Raw genomic sequence first — 18400 nt, forward strand, 5'->3', positions numbered from 1 at the left:
GTCCATGGGGTCCTAAGTGTCAGACACGGCTGAGCGACTTCACTTTCACGTTTCACTTTCATGCATTGGAGAAGGAAATGGCAACCCACTCCAGTGTTCTTGCCTGGAGAACCCCAGGGACGGGGGAGCCTGGCGGGCTGCCGTCTATGGGGTCGCACAGAGTCGGACACGACTGGAGCGACTTAGCAGCAGCAGCTTGGGGGAGGGCTGCTCCTGGCATCAGAGAGTAGGGGCCAGGACTAAATATCCTACACAGCACGGAAGAGCCCCACAACAGAGCTTTCCAGCCCGCAGTGTCACTAGTGCTGAGGCTGAGAAACCTGCTTGATAGCCTCCAGCACTGAGAAAGATAAGCCGGGTTTGCCTGCAGCTTTAGGGCTGGATTTGGGAACAGACTTGCTGAGTCTGGGTTGAATCCTGGCTCCTTTCTCGCTAGCTGTGAGTCTTCGGACCACGTACTCAGCCTCACTGTGCCCGTCTTCCGCATTTGCCATGGTCGCTCTGAGCCAGCATGTGACAGCGCCAGGAACACTTTATGCATTACTGCTCTTTTCCCCTTACTTGAGCTCACTGTGTAAATGTCAATACCAACAGAGAAACTGACCTCGAACTTGTACGTGTTTTCAGTTGAATACAAGGTTACGTAGCCCGTTAAGGGGAAACTGTGTGTGTGTGTCAGTTGCTCAGTTGTGTCCGACTCTGCAGCTCCATGGACTGTAGCCTGCCAGGCTCCTCTGTCCACGGAATTCACCAGACAAGAACACCGGAGTAGGTTGCCATTCCCTTCTCCAGGGGATCTTCATCACCCAGGGATCGAACCCGTGTCTTCTGCACTGCAGGTGTCTTCTCACCATCTGAGCCACCAGGGAAGCCCCTGAGGGGAAAATACCTCGTTTATATTATCCAAGATTCTATATTTTAAACCCTAGAAAATCCTCCCACCAATCTATACCAGAATTATTGCCATTACGGATTTATTCTCTGAAGTTGTAGGGCTTGTTTCCGCAATCTGTGAGGCAAGAAGCAATGAGAACAGACTGTCTGTATTCTAACCATCTTCCCCCGGCCTGGTATAGAACATCATACGACATGCCTACCAATGTGGGTTTTAAAGGATTCTAGCTTAGTAATTATAGAGCAATTACAAAGGTCATTCACTGACCTCTTCGCCTCTTCTGCATAAATAATATGCTTCAATACTGCATCAGACTTGCAGAAACCTATAAAAACTTGGCCTCAGGACTGCAGACATCTTGGGCGGGCATTTGGGTACCATTTCCTCCATGGACCTTCTTATCACACTCAGCTTCTTGTCATACTCACCACTTCTAAAGCTCATTCACTGTTTAAAGCTCTAGGTCAAGGAGGCCAAGGTTAAGGGTTCCAAGCAGGAGTCAGTTCCAGCCATGGCTGGGGTAATGGAGTTTTAGGTGTAAGTGGGACAGGAGATAGCAATTATTTCATCAAACACTAACCTAAGGGTTGCTGGCCGTGAAGGTACTTTGTAGATGTGGTGTGTGTATGAATATATATCCATCCTGTTCCTCTTGGGAACCTGATTAATACACCTGGCCCACCAGCCCGTTGATGATGGCGACCAGCCAAGGACAAGAGAATGGTGCCCACATTCATCATATCACTAGTGATGTCACCTGGCGCTGTGCCCACTGCACAGTGAATTCTTGCCTAAAGAGTTTACGCCTCTTAGGACTTCCCGGGCAGTCCAGTGGTTAAGAATTTGCCTTCTGATGCATCAGATGTGGGATTGATCCCCGGTTGGGGAACAAAGACCCCACAGGCTGTGGGGCAACTAAGACCATGGCTGCAACTACTGAAGGGAGACACAAGGAAAGAAGGAAAATCTTCAATTCAGTCCTAGTCTAACGACTCCAGCGAGCCAAACGCAAAACTGTGCATCACATCTATGAAAAAAATCACCGAAGCAGAATGCTAATGACCGTTAACACCGGAATATTTACTGTTCACCTACAAGGCATTCAATAAGTGTTATTAATGTTTTAAATTAAAGCCTATGAGCCAAGCATGATAGTAAAGGATTTACAGGCCAGTGAGTAATGGCGTGGGCTTTATGTTAAATTCAGAGCGCTTTTTCTTAAATAACATGCCATCTCGTCCCCGAACGACAGAAGTAACACGCTTATGACCTGTGGGAAGAGCTGTCCTCTCTGGCCGCCTCTGCCCAGACCCTCCCCTCAGCTGGGCTGGACAAGGAGCAAAAAAGTAAGTGTCCTTGGGCATAAATCACGGTGCAGAGTAAGCTCATTTTCTGAAAGCTCAGGAATGCTTCGGAGGGAACCACCTGGGCCACTTGCCCTTATTTATAATCACATCCTTTACTCTGACCAGGTACGCTGGGAGCCTCTTCTTCACCCTCCGTAAGGAATCAGGGACAAGCAAGTTGCCGCTCGGCATTCAAATGAAAGCCTGTCTTGGGCCGCTCGGTGTGTAGGCGTCACTCAGCTCTAGTCCCTAAGACCATTCTACTCTCATTAACTCATTGCTCCGTCGCTCAGTCATGTCCAACTCTTCAGCCCCCTGGACTGTAGCCCACCAGGCTCCTCTGTCCATGGAATTCTCCATCAAGAATACTGGAGCAGGTTGCCACTTCCTACTCCTGGAGATCTTCCCAACCCAGGGATCAAACCCACGTCTCTTGCATCTCCTGCATTGGCAGGCAGATTCTCTACCACTAGCGCCACCTAGGAAGCCCCTGGGAAGACTCTTCTAGAACCAGCCTGTTCTATACGGCCTCACTTCCTGATCCACCCAAACTCACCAACAGAGAGCTCCTCTGCCACCCGGTTTCAGGATAGTGGGTCCCCGTCGCTGTTCGGGTCACCACTCTAGCTGCAAGAACCCCAGCCTGGGGTCTGATCCGGGCAAGGCTGAGCCGGCCTGCCACCCCCTCTGGAGACTGCGAGGTGAACTGCAGCCGCCTGCGGAGGCATCCTGCCCTCTAGCCGGCTGCAACATAACCACAGGGCAAGGAAGTCATCATCCACCTAGCAGTGTTACAAAGGAAGTCTTGTCCCATTGATCAGCTCCACTTCCTCGGCCACATTGATCTTCCAGGTCCTTCCCAGGGAAAATGAGCTGGCAGGGAAGTAGAGACTGGAGGCTTTTCAAGGGAGACTTAATTCTGTACCTAATCAGATAAGGCGAAGGTTAAGCAGTCATTCAGGAAAAAGGACAAATTTCCTCGGGACAAGATGACCATGCGCCACGGTCCCGAGGGAGATGTCAAAGCTAAAAGAAAAGGAAAGTACAGGAACTAATTTACTGTTTTGTTTGTTTTTAACATCTTATTTCTTATTCAAAGAGTACTTTGGGTTAAAAATAGAAGACAGGGGTAAGAAAGTCATTTGTAATGACTAGGGAAGATGGCCTCCTGTCTTGCATCAGTCACTCTGTTTTCAAGGCTGTCATCTCAGGTCCAGGCTTCCCTTGTAGCTCAGTTGGTAGAGAATCTGCCTGCCGTGCAGGAGACCCGGGTTCGATCCCTGGGTTGGGAAGATCCCCTGGAGAAGAAAATGGGGACCCTTGCCTGGAAAATCTCAGAGGGGCCTGGGGGCTGCAGTCCATGGGGTCGCAAAGAGTCGGGCACAACTGAGCGACTAACACTTGCCTACTTACTTACTTATCTGAATTCCCCATCACAGGCCCTACCCATCGATGAGGTGTGAGGAATCCCCAGCAGGTGCCCAGCCTCTGGCATCTGGGGCAGAGCTTCCCACACTCCCACAGGCACTGGCCGCACCCAGCCATGCTGTTACCGTGAGGTCTGAGTGGTGTGAACCTGCTGGTTTAACTGCTCCAGGTGATGCTGAGGCTGCCTTGGGGTGCAGGGGTAGGTGAATTAACGCACCCCAACTAACTGGTCCTGCTCTCAGCTCTGTAAGTAAATTAGCTCTGGTAAGTCCCTGGCCAGTCCAAGGGGAAGTCCCCATTTTAAAGAGAATCAGTCAGACTTTGGTCACCATTCACCCATAACTCACGCCCTGCTTCCAGTGTTCTTAAGTGGTGTAAGGGCACATGCCTCAGCCTGCCATTCATCTGAGCCTTTGAAGGCGCATCTCATGTGTCTCCTCCTCCAGGAAGCTTTCCTGGCCTGGGAAGCCTGGACAAGGTGGCTTTCCTGTACATGCCCAATACGCACTGCTAAATATTTGTTCTGGATGCATGGTTATCTAGAACTTTCTAACAAGTGTCCCAAAACGTAATGCCTTGAAAACAACAATATACACTTATTATCTCTGACAATTTCTGGAGTCAAGAATTCAGGAGTGATATGACTAAACAGTTCCAGCCTGGAGACTCTTGGGCGGTATGCCCATCAACAGATAACTGGTTTCAGAAGAAATGATACATATGTATACACACAACACACACAGAGAAAATGGAATATTACTCAGCCATAACAAAAGAATGAAATGCCATTTAGAATGAACGAATGAAACGCCACATAGATAGACCTAGACATTATCATCCTAAGAGAAGTAAGTCAGACAGATAAAGACAGACATCACAGGATACTACTGATATGCGGAATCTAAGAAAAAATGATACAGGTGAACTTGTTTACAAGACAGAACCAGACCCCACACGTAGAAAACAAGCTTATGTTACCGAAAGAGATGGAGGGATGGATGGAGAGATAAAATGGGAGGTTGGGATTAACATATATGCACTACTAAATATAAAATGAGAAAACAACAAGGGCCTACAAGGAACTACACTCAGGGTCTTGTAATAACCTATAATGCAAAAGAATATAAAAACGGTTTGTTGTTGTTCAGTAACTAAGTTGTGTCTGGCTCTGTCCATCACTACCTCCCGGAGTTTGCTCAGATTCATGTCCATTCAGTCAGTGATGCCATCCAACCATGTCATCCTCTGCACCCCCTTCTCCCGTCACCTTCAATCTTTCCCAGATTTTATATATACATATATATATATGAGTGAATCGCTTGGCTGTACATTTGAAAGTAACACAGCACTGCAAATCACAATTCAATTAAAAAAGAAAGTGAAAGTGAAGTCGATCAGTCGTGTCCGACTCTTTGCGACCCGTGGACTCTAGCCCACCAAGCTCCTCCGTCCATGGGATTCTCCAGGCAAGAATACTGGAGTGGATTGCCATTTCCTTCTCCAAAAAAAGAAAGAAAGAGATATTTTTAGAGTTGACTGGGGTGGAGGCTCTGGCTCCAAGGTGGCTGCACACAGGGCTGGTGCTGAGGTGGGTTCCTCCGTTCCTCTTCTCAGGGTCTCTCTTGGGGCACCTTGAAGGTCCTCCCCTGCAGTGGTGGGCTGCCCCAGCAAGGGAGTGGGAGGCAGGGAGGGAGTCAGGCTGCACCTTTCACGGTCTCGCCTCAGAAGTCGCAGACTGCTCTCCAAGCTCAGTCTTTTAGCAGAGCCACTAAGTCCCGCCCACTCCTAGAGTGAGAGGAATCGGGTCCCGCTCTCTGCAGAGAGGATGGTCAGGCACTTAAACGTCCCATCCTGCAACAGATGCGCCTTCTAAAGACGGCTGTGCTTCCGCTCCTCTGGAAGGAAGTGGTTGCCCCTCAATTCTGGGAGGGCCACGAACACGCTTATAACCAATAGGACGTGGTGGCAGCAAGGTTCGGCTCTCGAGGCCAGGTCATAAAAAGCAGAGCACGTTGCCCTGTGCTAGGACCCTCGCTTTGGAAGCCGGGCACTGACAGCTAGGAGATCCTGCTACCTCGAGCCTGCCGCACCGTGAGGACGCCCAGGCCACATGGAGAGAGTGTTCAATTAACAACCTCAGCTGACATCCTGGCCAACAGCCCAGACCTGTGAGGAATGGCCCCCAGCTCTGGAATCTTCCCACTGAGAACCGGACCTCCTGGAGCAGAGTCTAACTGTTCCCATGGGCCCCTGTTCAGATTCCTGACCCATGGAGTCCACTGGCATGAGACGGTTGCCTGAAGCCACTGGATTTGGGGGGGTTGACTCGTCACACAGCTCGTGATAACTGAACACACACTGCATCACGACTGTCTGATCTCTCTCTCCCCGAAGATCTTGGCCTGCAAGCTCTTCTCGGGCCTGTGTCTTCGTCCTTCTTATAACGCCAGCACTCAGAATAGTGCCTGGCATGTAATATGTGTTAAGCCAATGTTTGCTAGGTGAATAATAAGTAAGAGTTCATACAGCTTTGCTAGGATAGTTGTTTTTGGCTGGAATTCATAAGAACCATGGTGGTGGCTCAGACGGCAAAGAATCTGCCTACAGTGCAGGAGACCTGAGTCTCATCGCTGGCTCCAGAAGATCCCCTGGAGAAAGGAATGGCTACCCACTCCAGTATTCTTGCCTGGAGAATTCCATGGACGAGGAGCCTGGTGGGCTACAGTTGATGGAGTTGCAAAGAGTCGGACATGACTGATCTATTAACACTTTCACTTTCATGGATGGAAGAGAACTTCGTCTGTCCAGGTAGGATACCCATCTCCCTGCCCACTGGAGAGCTGTCTGTTGTACTTTCATCCCGCCCTTCTTGTGACCTTCCAAATTCACCCTGAAAGCATTTAATCAGGGACTCTCTGCTGCCCTGCAAAGATGTACACCATTAACATAAATAAACAAACCATGATTACAACCGTGGTTGAGACCGCAAAGCCAAAAAGATATTTATGTTAGCTTTGATTCTAGGTTGTTAAACGTTTGGAAAGCAATTTCCAACTCTTGAGTTGATTCTACCTTCTTAATTTTAGATATTTAGATATACAGGCTGGAAGTTGTGTTTAAAAATGTTTGTCTTAGTTGCATCCAGGAGTTGAATGCATTTGATCTTCATATTAATAAACATACAAAGGGGATTATGGCACAAACGGGATTAACAGTGTGTTGGTTAACATTTTGCATTATCTTTCCGGAAATGGGGAGTTTATTTTAAACAAGTCTTAAATGTAAGAAAATGGCATCTAGTTACTCTGCATGGAAGTTTCCACCACTGCATTTTCAAAATGTTCTTCAGTTGCTCCAGTGCCTTTTTTTAAATTATTTTGTTGGATTTAATAATGAATACCTCCAATTTAGTATTCATGCAACCAATTTTATAACCAGCTCCAGCCTTGAAGGTAAATACTCCAGTTAATCCCCCAGCAAGTCTCCCTTTCCTCCGATATTTACCCGGAAGCCGCAGACAGCTATCTAGAAACTGCACTCAGGCTTCATGAGCTCATTTTCTCATGATTAAGTTTAACTCTCCCAAATTTTACAAATGCTAATTAAATCTAAAAAAGCAAACAAAATGTCAATCAAAACTGATCTACAGTTGTTTGTCATCAGCAGCTGTTTAAAAAAAAAGAGTGTTTTCTCAAACTCAAACTCTACTATGTCAAGCATAGTAGATTTATGCTATGATGCGGTTGATGAAAGAGACAGCAATTTTTTTCCCCCCAGGATTAAATGTGTATTTGCAGTGAAGCAAAGCTTTGAATGATTTTTCATTGCTTTCCCCCCACTGTATTACCTTGTAACTACGAGAGTCAGCTAAAAGAATAATTTCAGCTACAGTTAGTTCACAACCACCCCCAAATCTGAAAGATAACCAAGCTTAAAAATAAACCTGCTGTGAATGCCTTCATAATACTGTTGATTAAAGAGCCCTGGGGAGAAGCCAGAGATGGCTCAGGCCTCAGCCTCACCGCTGGAGACTGGGCAGGGGACCTGATGGTCCATCTACGGGCACTCGACGTTGCAAAGAAATGCCAGCTTGCCCAGGGCGAAATAGACAAATGACTCACTGCCATGACTGACCCCAAACACATCCCTTCCACCCCTTGTCCATCCTGCCTCCCTTCCAGGCCGCCCCACCACACACAGTGGGCATGTCCACCCCGCTGGCCGCAGGGTCCCAGACAAGCTGCTCTCCAGGCTCAGCCGGGGAGCAGAGGCCGAGCCAAACAGCCAGCACCAAGCCCAAGTCTCCTCTCACCTCCATCTCCGATGCTGAGGCTTGAGCAGGCTTTTTCTGCATCGACTCTGGGCAATAACTCAGGCAATATGAAGGGTGACCCAGAGGGACACTTTAAGGTTAAAAATCTGAAAGAGCAACACTCTCTGGAGAGAGAGGGCAGAGGCTCTGAAGCGCATTTCAGCTGAAAATGAATTCAGCTACTTATACAGGATGAGACGGTTGGATGGCATCACTGACTCACATCACAACTCCTGAGCAAACTCCAGGAGATGGTGATGGACAGGGAAGCCTGGCATGCTGCAGTCCATGAGGTCGCACAGAGTTGGACATGACTGAGTGACTGAACACCACCACCGCTCTGATCCCCATTAGCAAAGAAAGGCCCAAGTGGGGGACCATTTTCAGGCTTTAATGAGGCATCTCCCTCAATTCCTCTACCTGCTGGGTGGTGTCAGAGATTACTGGCTGGGGAACTGGAACTTTCACCACCCTCCAATGGGAACCAGTTCCCCTGCCTCGGACATAACAAGGCACCCCTTCAGGGTGGTATCAGTGGAGGCCTGCAGGGAGTCCAGATGCCCACTTTGCCCAGCAATAAGGAGGCACCCTTCACCCATCCAGAGTGTCCATGGAGGCACAGTAGGGAACATGTCCTTCCACCCCTGCCAGGCAGTAAGCAAGGCAATAACCCCTTCGCCCCACTAATTCAGTGTCAGAGAAAGCCTGCTGAAATAGACTGAAATGATATCCAGAATCCCAAACCATAATGCCCCAAATATCCAGGATACAATGGAAACACTGTTCAAGCAAGAGCCAGGGACGTCTCAACCTTAATGAGAAAAGACAGTTGACACAGACCAACCTTGAGACTGGTGTGTTCTGAACTGTGGTGTTGGAGAAGACTCTTGAGAGTCCCTTGGACTGCAAGGAGATCAAACCAGTCAATCCTAACAGAAATCAGTTCCAAATATTCATTGCAAGGACTGATGCTGAAACTGAAATGCCAATACTTTGGCCACCTGATGCTAAGAACTGACTCATTGGAAAAGACCCTGATGCTGGGAAAGATTGAAGGCAGGAGGAGAAGGGGATGACAGAGGATGAGATAGTTGGATGGCATCACCAACTCAATGGGCATGAGATTGAGCAAGCTCCAGAAGTTGGTGATGGACAGGGAGGCCTGGCGTGCTGCAGTCCATGGGGTCACAAAGAGTCAGAAGTGACTGAGTGACTGAACTGAACTGAACTGGACACTGAGACAACACAGAAGTTGGAATTATCTAACAGGAATTTTAAAGAGGCCATCATAAAAATGCTTCAACAGCAATTAAGAACACACTTGAAGTAAATGAAGAGCAGAAAGTCGTGGCAAATAAACAGAAGATACAAAGTAGAATCAAATGGCAATTCTGGAACTGAAAAAGCAAAAACTAAGGGAAGAAACACAATTGATGGACTCAAAAGAGGAAAGAATCAGTGAACCTGAAGATGGAACAGAAAAAATTAGCCAATCTGAATAACAAAGCAAAGAGGCTGAAAGGATAGAGCAAGATAGTCCTTCTAGTTACTTGATGGGCTAGTCCAAGGAATCCCATGGTTCTTAGAAAGTATAACACTATTATCCAGGCACTATTTCCAATACAGATGTGGATTTAAGAGTATTATATTTTCTCCTGTGAAAAAGAGTGGGCACGCAATCAGCAATTCTACAAACCCTCTGGAAGTAACTTTGCTAAAAACCTCTCTTGCTGCCTTGAAAGTAGCAATGGAATCAGTCACTGCAGAGGTAAGAGCACCTCTGACCTAGTGCACTGGTTTGTACCCTCCTGGCCTCTGGTGAGCACCAGGACCTCTCCCCTCCCCTAACAATGAAGCAAGTCTGAGGGAAACAAACCTCCCAGGTCATGTGATTGGTGTTCAGGCCTTTTTGGGGTACCAGCTGTCATTCAGGGCACCAGGTTATGCTATGAGATACTATAAAGCTGAGTCATGAGATGCTTGCACAGTTGCACGCTCAGTTCAGTTCAGTTCAGTCTCTCAGTCGTGTCCAACTAGGGACAGAAATCCCTGAAATATGCTCAAATTCTGGTGGCGTCAGGGCAGGGAGGGATGGAGAGAAATGATGATGAACAATCGAAATAATGAATGAGTTAGTGCAGTACAAAGTGACATTTCCCTGCTTAAAAAAAAAAAAAAGTGGTTTAGTGTAAAGGGAATGCAGATGGGAGTAAGGGTTGATGGGGCAAGAGATGGAAAAAATCACAGGGAACGAAGTGGTGACCCACCGGCAGAGCGGGGAAAGTGTGGGAAGGGCTTCAGGGCGCAGTGGTGAACTCGTGAGCCACACTCCTCCGGGAGTGGGCAAACACAGCCTGCAGCTTGAGTGGGAGCTCACGACTAAGACACAGGGATTCAGAGTCCTCCAAGCAGAGCCTTGAGGATCCGTATCTTTTGTGTTCTTAGAAGAGGCAGAACAAGGAGAACTGACAGACAGACCGTTGCTGAGGCCTTCTTACCCTCCCCCAGTCGCAACCCTGCTAGCCTTGCTCAAAGCAAGGCTGGGTTGGGTTCCAATTCTAGTAAGAAAGACACTGTCAATTAGCTTAAAAAAGGTTTTTCTGAAAACCAACCTTACATTTCGGTCTTTTTAAAATATGAAATTAACCACCAAGAAAAACACTGTGGTACTAAAAAGGGAAGCTATGTGATATTCAGATAGGTCTCACAAGATGTTTCCACAGGGAATTAGCCCCCAACAGATGTTTGTATGTCTGTCATCTCTGCAGTGTTGGCCATGTTCCCTTTTTATGCCTACCTTAAAGTCCTTTGTTCTTTTTTTCTTAATTTTTTACTTGAAGTAGAGTTGATTTACAGTGCTGTGTTAGCTTCTGGTGTACAGCAAAAGTGATTCAGTTATTATTATTATTATTCATATATATTCTTTTTCATATTCTTTTCCACTATTATTATAAGATACTGAATATAGTTGCCTATGCTGTACAGTAGAATCTTGGTGTTTATTTATATACAATAGTGTGTATCTGCTAATTCCAAACGCCTGATTTATCCCTCCCCCTTCCTTCCCCTCTGATAAACAGAAACCTGTTTTCTATGTCAATGCATCTGTTTCTGTTTTGTAAATACGTTCATTTATAGTACTTTTCAGATTCCACATACAAGTGATATCATAAGGCATTTGTCTTTCTCTTTCTGACTTACTTTACTTAATGTGATAATCTCTAGGTTTGTCCATGTTGTTAGAAATGGCATTATTTCATTTAAAGTCCTTTGTTCTTAACAGCTCAACGCAACACATACATACACACTCCAGATGATATTAACATCTGCAGATCTGCAGGCTTTTAGCCCCCACAACACTCAAAATTTAAGACAGAATCCAACAAGGAATAAACAACTCCTATCTCTGGAGATCAAATCTGCATTCACCTCAAAACAACAGGAACAACAACAAAAAATGGGCTTGCAATGGTCAACTTGATTGAAAAAGTAACCATCATTCATCATTCAGATTTTCAAGATTCATAAGTACAGAAAAAATTTAGAAGAAATAGAAAATTAGACATGTTCTAAAGACTATTGAGCACCGATGGATTTAAATAAAGAATCTTTCCCAAGTATTTACATTAGGCAAAAAATACTTAATCTGAATTCCATCAATTCACAATTGGTAACATTCACACAGAAGCCTGGATGAAATGCTAGCTGCCCAATAGGAAAGAACCGTGAACAGTAAGATGGAGCCATGTAATCAGAACCACCACTGTGAACGGAAGCAAAGAGGGTGAGTTCACGTTGGAAGAAATCCCTGCAACTGTCACCATGACCTTGGGGGTCAGTTCCTGGAAAAACACATCACATCCAGCAAGGAAGACTGGCTCTGCCAAGGAAGCAGAAATGCAAACCAAAGAGGAAAGGCTGGGTCACCTGTAAATCAGCCTGAAATCTGGTGACAGCATGAGAAAGACTCCTCATCAGAAGTGGAAACCTGACCTGGGAAATGGGTCTCCTCCTCCAGGGGACAGATAGATGCAGCGGGAAATCCCGGAGCCTGGCTCGAAGGTGATACACAGATCCTTCCTCTCCTGCTGGAACAGATCCGTGCGCTCACATCAATTTCTCCAACAGCCTGTGATACAGGGTGTGCCACAGGGCTGCATAAAAGGCTTTTGCGAGCACTCCCTTGTGAGGAAAGTGCTGACCAGCCGCTAGAAAGGGTTTTTGCAAATTTAACTATAAACTATGTTTATGATCGTGACAAAGGCAGGAAGAGGAGGAGGTTTCTGCTGTCTGCTGTTACTCATCTTGACAGCCTGCACCCAGCGTCACACACAGTGAGGCGCTGGGGCCAGAACAGGGGCCTCTGAGGGCACTGGCCAGGTGAGACCAAGGACAAGACTTTGAACTAGACAGGGCACGAGGGCGCTGGGGCATCTGAGCGAGCCTGCGGCGGCAGAAACCAATCCCAGCCTCCGGTCTGCCTGAGCTGAGCTGAATTCCGGGGAAAGTCACTCCTTGGTCTACTCGGCACTGCCCTATCTGTGCGCTGGAAGAAGTCCATCGACATCATTTCTGGCCTCGCACAAGCTGCCAAGGGCGTGTTTAGTCCTCAGGGCCAGCAGTGATGTGCCTGGGGCCTGCACTCTGCCATCAGCATCCCTCCTGGGGTAGTGCCTGCGAGAAGGACAACGTTTCACAGTGTCCTGTGCTGTGCTTCGGGTCAGAAAAGGATGTCCTTGCCACCTCCCAAGCCCATTCTGCTAGCTTTCCTTAGACGGAGCTGAGGAAAAGGCAACAGGACCTGACTTCCCTGAGGGCCCAGTCTTTTAGAACCTGCCTTCCAATGCAGGGGACGCCGGTCTGGTCCCCGGTCAGGAAACTCAGATTCCATGTGCCACGGGGCAGAGAGGCCCTCGGGCCACAACCAGAGAAGCCCTCGTGCCTCAGTGAAGACCCAGCGCAGCCAAAACCCAGGCAGCAGTTTTGTAAAAGAATCCAGACACAGCTTGATGCCAACAAGTGCTTCCTTAGTAAGATTATAACCATCCTCTTTATATAATATTTTAAGTACTGATTTAAATCTCCCAAAGGGAAGATCTACAGGCTCCTCATTTCTACAGACCTAAGCAACAATTGTAATACTCATTATTAGCTGAGTCCTGTGAAAAAGTTGGGTTAAAGCTCAGCATTCAGAAAACTAAGATCATGGCATCCGGTCCCATCACTTCATGGGAAATAGATGGGGAAACAGTAGAAACAGTGGTTGACTTTATTTTTGGGGGCTCCAAAATCACTGCAGATGGTGACTGCAGCCATGAAATTAAAAGACGCTTGCTCCTTGGAAGGAAAGTTATGCCCAACCTAGACAGCATATTGAAAAGCAGAGACATTACTTTGTCAACAAAGGTCCATCTAGTCAAGGCTATGGTTTTTCCAGTGGTCATGTATGGATGTGAGAGTTGGACTATAAAGAAAGCTGAGCACAGAAGAATTGATGCTTTTGAACTATGATGTTGGAGAAGACTCTTGAGAGTCCCTTGGACTGCAAGGAGATCCAACCAGTCCATCCTAAAGGAGATCAGTCCTGGGTGTTCATTGGAAGGACTGATGTTGAAGCTGAAACTCCAATACTTTGGCCACCTGATGCGAAGAGCTGACTCATTAGAAAAGACCCTGATGCTGGGAAGGATTGAAGGCAGGAGGAGAAGGGAACGACAGAGGATGAGATGGCTGGATGGCATCACCGACTCAATGACATGAGTTTGGGTGAACTCCGGGAGTTGGAGATGTACAGGGAGGCCTGATGTGCTGTGGTTCATGGGGGTCTCAAAGAGCTGGACTTCACTGAGCGACTGCACTGAACGGAACTGTCCTGAAACACAACGGCACCCTAGTGGGAGACGGACAGTGTGCGTGGCAACAGGAAGGAGCTGCGTGGTGGGAGAATGGGTCACACAGGGCGCGGGCAGTGCTGACTGTCACCTGGCCGCCGGGTCGGGTCCATGTGGGCAGCATGGCCCCTGGCCGAGCACAGCCGGCATGGGCTGGACCGGAGATTTCTGGCTCCTTGATCCTCTTCCAGGGCTGAGCCATGTCTTGCGAGAGACCTTCGTGTCCCGAACTGAGTAGCCTTCCAATCACTTCCTCCAGATAACTAAGATGCTCACAAATATGTGACTATTCGTGTACAATTTTCATCCCAGCAGCCAAGTTCTTCGAGCAGAAAGGAACAGATAAATTCCCGTTTCTCCCACTGGAGGCAGGATGAGCAGGAGAAATCAGGGAGGAAACCCAGCGCTAGCATCCGCCTGGCTGGACCCTCTCATCCTGGCTGGACCCTCTCATCGAGGCAGGAAGAGGCTCCACCCTGGGCATGGATGCGGTCTGGAGGGTGGCAGGAAGCTTTCATCACAGGTCTCCACCTCAGCCCTCCCCCAGTGCACCCTCCATCTGACACCCGAAACAGTTCTGCAAGCACATGCAAGCAGCAGAATGCCCCTGAATTCAATTCCATCAGCAATTATCGGGCACCTTCTGTTGAGCACGGCCCAGGTGTTGTGCTCGCAGGGCTGGGTGCACGGGGATGAGGGGCCCCAGCTTCTGACCTCAAGTACCGGTGCCCCCACATCTCTCCTTAGCTGCACTTCCCACCCCCAGCTCCACGCCTCCCGACTTCCAGGTGCCAGGACCACTCGGGGACCTGACTCCTGTGTGTTCACATCACCGTCCCTGTATCTACTCATTCTCTCTGCTCGTCATCTTCCCCACCTCCCTTCCCTCCTCCCCTCTTCCCTGCCCTCTCTGCCTCCTCTCTCCCCTCCTTCTCCCTTTTACTCCTTCCTCCCTTTCTTCATCCTACATATACTCTGCCATCTTTCACGACTGAAATGCCATGAATCAGGCCAGAGCCGTGAGATGCTCAAAAGGAAACTGACAAGGAACTGATGATGGGAAAGCCTGAAGTCACAGGAAGCACGCCGTGAGAACAGCACCTTCAGCAGGTGGAGGGGAGGATCCAACTCAGCTGGCGCTAGGGAGTCAGGGAAGAGGTGAAGACTCAGGTGGAATGCCCGAGGAACAGCATCTTAACAAAGAGAGCTGAGGGCATCTCTGGAGTTTTCACGAGTGCAGCCCAGCACAAGTGAGGGTAGGGTGGTATGAAGGCTACTTCACTGGCAGATGAAACAGCTGGAGGATACAAGGAGGCGTCTGAGAGCTGTCTGCCCCAGGGCAGGGGAGACTCGGGCCCTGGTGCCCCTCCTCCACTCAGCTTTCCTCCCAGGCCCTGACAGCATTGCCCTGGCTCCCGAGATCTGCTCATTTACTCCCAGCCCAGCCCACACCCCCACCATGGAATCAGGGCTCTCTCTCCAACAGAGGCAGCGTCAACACTGTCTCTGGTCCAGATGCGTCCCAGTCTCCTTTGTCAGACTATGAAGGAGCCCTGTCAGATCTGCAGTGATGCGAGCCCTCCGCAGCCTCGCGAGTTCGGCTTTAGTTCAATGTCATCTTTTGTTACTCTTCTGTAACCCCCACCCCACCGTCCCCCACCGTCGACAGGCCACGGAGCAAGAGGGAAGAAAGTGGGTCTGAACCAGAACACAGAACAGCCTTCCATTTCTGGGGGCAGAGGAAGGTTGACACCCTTCCTAGAAGGATGCACGTAGAAAAGTTTTACCCGTGGACATAGATTTAACTTGTTTTTCTTTACTCCATCCAAGCTGAAGTGCATATGGAGTGGTTCAGTTCAGTTCAGCCGCACAGTTGCGTCCGACTCTTTGTGACCCCATGGACTGCAGCACGCCAGGCCTCCCTGTCCATCACCAACTCCCGGAGTTCACTCAAACCCATGTCCACTGAGTCGGTGATGCCATCCAGCCATCTCATCCTCTGTCGTCCCCTTCTCCTCCTGCCTTCAATCTTTCCCAGCATCAGGAAGAGTCAGCTTTTCACATCAGGTGGCCAAAGTATTGGAGTTTCAGCTTCAACATCAGTCCTTCCAGTGAACACCCAGGATTGATCTCCTTTAGGATGGTCAGGTTGGATCTCCTTGCAGTCCAAGGGACTCTCAAGAGTCTTCTCCAACACCACAGTTCAAAAGCATCAATTCTTCTGTGCTCAGCTTTCTTTATAGTCCAACTCTCACATCCATACATGACCACTGGAAAACCATAACTTTGACTAGACGGACCTTTGTTGACAAAGTAATGTCTCTGCTTTTCAATATGCTGTCTAGGTTTGTCATAACCTTTCTTCCAAGGAGTAAGCATCTTTTAATTTCATGGCTGCAATCACCATCTGCAATGATTTTGGAGCCCCCCAAAATAAAATCAACCACTGTTTCCTCTGTCTCCAGTGTGCTGACACCCAAACCTACAGGCTAAGGCAGTGATCGTCAAATAATTTTGATTGTTTAAGTTGAAAAATTAAATAGGCACCATTAGCATATACAAATTTTATACACATAAAATTTTGCTTTGTATAATTTATAAAATATATGCAATTTTAAAATCTTATCCATATATGCCATTGTTGTTGCTGTTGTTTAGTTGCTAAGTTGTGTTCAACTCTTTTGTGACCCCATGGACTGTAGCCCGCTAGGCTTCTCTGTCCACAGGATTCTCCAGGCAAGAATACTGGAGTCGGTTGCCATTTCTTCTTCCAGGGAATCTCCTCGACCCAGGGATGGAGCCCACTCGTCTCCTGCACTGCAGGCAGATTCCTTACCGCTGAGCCACATGGGAAGCCCTCTATGTATGATAAATGGAATATAAATTGGAAGCTCTAAGGTTTTCTTTCTATAATCTATGGCTCGTCTTGTTTCCCCCGCTGGGGAATACCCAGCCCACTTTGAAGAACACACCCAACTGTCTTATCAAGTTACAAGACACGAAAGTCAAACTTATAACCTAATTTGAAAGCCGTAACCCAAGTCACAAGTGAAATTTAATGCTTGCAAAAACAAACAGGCACCTTGGCTGAGAATTAATTTATTTATAAACCACTTCAACAGCTAAGACACCTTGCTCCAAGGCAAGCATCTGCTCATACAACCCAGTATCACAGTTGTATTCCTAAATCTGCTGTTTCTTTAACACGTCTTAACATGTCTATTTGAAGTTGTGAGTGATTAAGCTTTCTATTTAAAATACCAGGTCATTTTTTTGTAGAAACAATCACACATACATCCTGCACTATGAGTAAAACATATATTTACATGTGTATACACACATATGGGGCTTCCCAGGTGGTGTAGTGGCAAAGAATCCACCTGCCAAGGCAGGAGATGCAGGAGACTCTGGTCCCAACCCTGGGTTGGGAAGATCCCCTGGAGAAGGAAACGGCAACCTAGTCCAGTATTCTTGCCTTGGGAAATTCCATGAACAGAGTGTGGCAGGCTACAGTCCATGGGGTTGCAAAAGAGTTGGACACACCTGAGTGAGCACACACGTGCACACACACATATTTAAGATGCAGAAATGGATTGTTACTCATAATAAATGCTATAGCACAGTTACATTACTCTATTTTAAAACTTTTTTAAAAATCCAGGGCCCTTATCTATCACATCTCCTTTCAGTGGATCAGCTGCATGAGACCGGCTGTATATTTACTATGCTTCCAATTGCCAGGTGTATCAACTACTTAGCTGCGATATTTATTGATGAATTAGTCTGATAACACACTGATGTAATCATCAGTTCTCAAGGCCAGTATTTTTTCCCCTATGCAAACAAAGAAGTGTTGGCACAAAAGGCTAATTTTATAACAAGCTTTGTGCAGGAAAGGGGAGCAAAGTAAATGTCCCATTCTAGATAAAATCGTTCCACTAGGAATCAGGCTGGAGTGGAACACTGATTAGGAAGAAAAGACATTGGATCTGAACAAAGCTAGGAAGACAGCTTTCTGGATGCTTCCGAATGAGACATAGGCGTGTGCAAGCCACCGGAACAGACTTCCTGGGTCAGATGACTTCATTCCTGTTACTTCTTTGCGCAAAATAGGGAGAGGAAGAAAAGATTTGTTGTTCTTTTAATAGCCAGAGAGGCTGTTACTAGGATAGACCTGAGCATTGCTTTACAGACAGGCTTCCACACTTGATCCATTCACCTTGGAGAACTCCCTCCAAGTTCGAAGGAAGGTTTCATTCTGGTTCTCCCAGGCAGACTGCTTTGGGGATTGGCCAAAGCAGTTCTGGACTTCAGAGTACTCAGAGAGATAAATGTAAACACCAGTTAAAAATACAAGGAAAACAGGGGGAAACAAACCCAGCAAGACTTCATCATCAAAGCTCCTCCGCATGGGCCAGCCCAGCTGCACAGTTGCCAGCCCCACCTCACTCATTGACTTTAAGCAGGAAGGAGGGCTTCTGTGGCTTGGCCCTTAAACACAGATAAGGCCTTCAGTCTGTGTAAGCTC

At 47.6% G+C, this 18400-nt stretch overlaps 1 protein-coding gene and 1 non-coding gene across 2 annotated transcripts in view; one reads left to right on the forward strand and one right to left on the reverse strand.

The window, feature by feature from the left end:
- Window positions 1–18400, reverse strand: part of AGPAT4 (1-acylglycerol-3-phosphate O-acyltransferase 4) — a 134326-nt gene that overhangs the window by 49946 nt on the left and 65980 nt on the right. The gene's annotated exons all lie outside the window — the stretch shown is intronic.
- TRNAG-GCC (transfer RNA glycine (anticodon GCC)) lies at window positions 3462–3533 on the forward strand. The gene has a single exon. It is a non-coding gene; the product is annotated as a tRNA-Gly (tRNA).

The sequence above is a fragment of the Budorcas taxicolor genome, chromosome 9 (genome assembly GCF_023091745.1).
Source record: "Budorcas taxicolor isolate Tak-1 chromosome 9, Takin1.1, whole genome shotgun sequence".
Taxonomy (NCBI): domain Eukaryota; kingdom Metazoa; phylum Chordata; class Mammalia; order Artiodactyla; family Bovidae; genus Budorcas; species Budorcas taxicolor.